Genomic DNA, 2,532 nt, shown 5'->3' with positions numbered 1-2,532 from the left:
CCCCCCCCCCCCCCTTGTGGGTTTTTCCAGCCTGAGTGATGGAGCCGGTTGCTATGGCAACTGCATCTGTTTACAGGACCCACAGATTGCAGAGCCCATTAACCCTTTTTCTTCCCATCGCTCCCGAGGTCTCCTCCCCACTTTCCAGCTTCCCTCCTCTTCCTGCCCCCGCATTCCCCTTTGTCTGCTGTTCCCTCTGGTTTGTCTCTCACTGTGGCCTGGCCTCACACCTGGCCCTTGAGAATCTTCATTTCTCATTTCTTTATCCTGATCACCTTGCCTTAGAGAGGTTCCCTCTCCCCTGTTCTCTCTCTGGGCCCTCGTGGTGGTGCCCCTGCCTGGCTCCCTTCCTCTCACCACAGAACCATCAACCAGCCTTTCAGCTCATTGTTTGGGGCCTTTAGCGCTCCCCCCCTCCCCCTTCACTGCCTTCCCTCCTCCTCTGTCCCTCCTCAGCCCCTTCACACAGTCAACCTATCTCGGCCCTGGCCCACTCAGCTCTGCTGGCACTTCCAGGACACACGCCCTGATCTTTCTTTCCTCTGGAGGGTTACCCTTACCCCCCTCAAGCCCTTCCCTGTCCCCCCTTCCTTCTCACTTCTTCCGCATTGTCTCACCTGCCTCTTTCCTGGTCTCCCCACTTCCTTTTCCTGGGATTTGCTGCCTGCCTGCTCCGTGGTCCTCCCCAGCTCTTGACCAGTCTCCCTTCACCATCATCCCCTGCTGCCCCCACTGCCTGTCTCCTTTGTATCAGGACTCTGTGGATTCAAACTGTCTCTCCTGTGTAAGGAGTGAGCTCCCTTAGGCACCTTCACACACACACACACACACACACACACACCATCTCCAGCCCTCTCTCCCTGGCTTTGTCTTTCTCTCTGGGCCTTGCAATTGCTTTTTCCTTTCCCTCCCCCTTTCTCTGCTCTCTTCCTCTCTCTCCATCCCCCCGGGATCCATCTTGATCTCTCTGAGTCCCCTATTTCATCTGGGCCTTGGACAGTGCTATGGGGTGGGAGCAGGAGGGCTGATTCCTGAGGACTGGAAGGAATTGAGACTGGGAACTCAGAGCTAACCAGCTCCTGGGAGAAAGGCTCCTTGAATTCAAGAAGCCCCTTTCTGGGCCCCTCCCTACCCAGAGGCCTCCCACAGTCCCTATGGGGAGGTCACCCCTTAGTCCCTGTCCCTTAGGGGGTCCGCAGAGAAGTCATCCATCCAACTAACTTGTGTCCATGCTTCCTGAGAATCAGCTCTGGGTGGCTCTGGGAAAGTCAAGGATGAATAAGACTCAGGCTTTGCCCTTGTGGGGTTCCCAAGCTGGGAGAAAGGCCCAAGCTTTCTCAACAAATATTTATTGAGCACCTACTACATGTCAGGCACTGTGTTGGCTCAACTATCTCGCTGGGTGATCTTAGTAAAGATCCCTCATTCTGAGTTTGTTTCTTCGTCGGTAAAATGGGCTTGTGGTGCGTACATTCCAGTGCCCAGAGCAGGGTGGGGAATGCTCTGGGCACTGGAATGTACGGTGTGGTCCTACATCCAAATTGGTAAGAATTAAAATCTTTCAGGGCAGGACCCCAGATCCCACCCCACAGCCTGAGCCCAAGCCCACTTGGTCGCTAGGCAACCCTGATGGTGAGTGACGCGTGTCAGCTGTCACCGTGGGGGATTGTTTGTTCCAGGGGACTGAGTCAGCGCCAGGCAGTCTGGGGGGTAGGAGGCGAGACACCCGCCTCCTGCTGATGGTACCCGCTCTGGGGCAGGCAGACAGCACCCTTCCACTCCCTGCTGGACCCTGTTGCTGTGCCTGGCAGGCAGGTGGCTGCCCAGAGTCAATAGGGAGTTGGGGGTGCTGCTCCAGATGGAGCACAGGAAGCCCATGTTCTCTCCCTCCCAGCCGTCTGGGGTCTGGGCTCCTAGGGCGTGGTGGGCCTGCTGTCTCATCTTAGGGCTGCTGCTGAGGGGGGGGTAACCCCAGAAGGCTTCTCCCATGCCAGTTCTCCCAAGGTCTGTCCCATCATCCCCTCAAACACCTGCCCCCACCCCCCAAGTTTCCCATCCCAGTGAGGATACTGCCCCACCAGGTGCCCTAACACACAAAGGCACCTTGGGCTCCTCTGCCTCTGTTCCGATGCTATTCAGGCTCTCTGGAGTCTGGCTTTTAAAGAGCTCTGGGGTCCATCCACACCTCTACATCCCACACTGCACTCCCTTCACTCAGGTCACCATCAACACCAAACACTCTTTTAACAGTCCCCTCATTGGTCTGTTCTGAGTATGATAAGGTGGTTAAGGATTTTACTCTAGAGCCTGAATCAGAATCCTGTCTTGCCACTAACTAGCTGCGTGGTCTTGGACTAGTCCAGTGGTTCTCAACCTGTGGGTCACGAACAATGAAAATACATCCTGCATATCAGATATTTACATTATGATTCATAACAGTAGCAAAATTACAGTTATGAAGTAGCAACGAAAATAATTTTATGGTTGGGGGTCACCACAACATGAGGAACTGTATTAAAGGGTCGTGGCATT

This window comes from Myotis davidii, unplaced genomic scaffold (genome assembly GCF_000327345.1).
Source record: "Myotis davidii unplaced genomic scaffold, ASM32734v1 scaffold425, whole genome shotgun sequence".
In the NCBI taxonomy this organism is placed as follows: domain Eukaryota; kingdom Metazoa; phylum Chordata; class Mammalia; order Chiroptera; family Vespertilionidae; genus Myotis; species Myotis davidii.
This window is presented reverse-complemented; position numbering follows the sequence as displayed.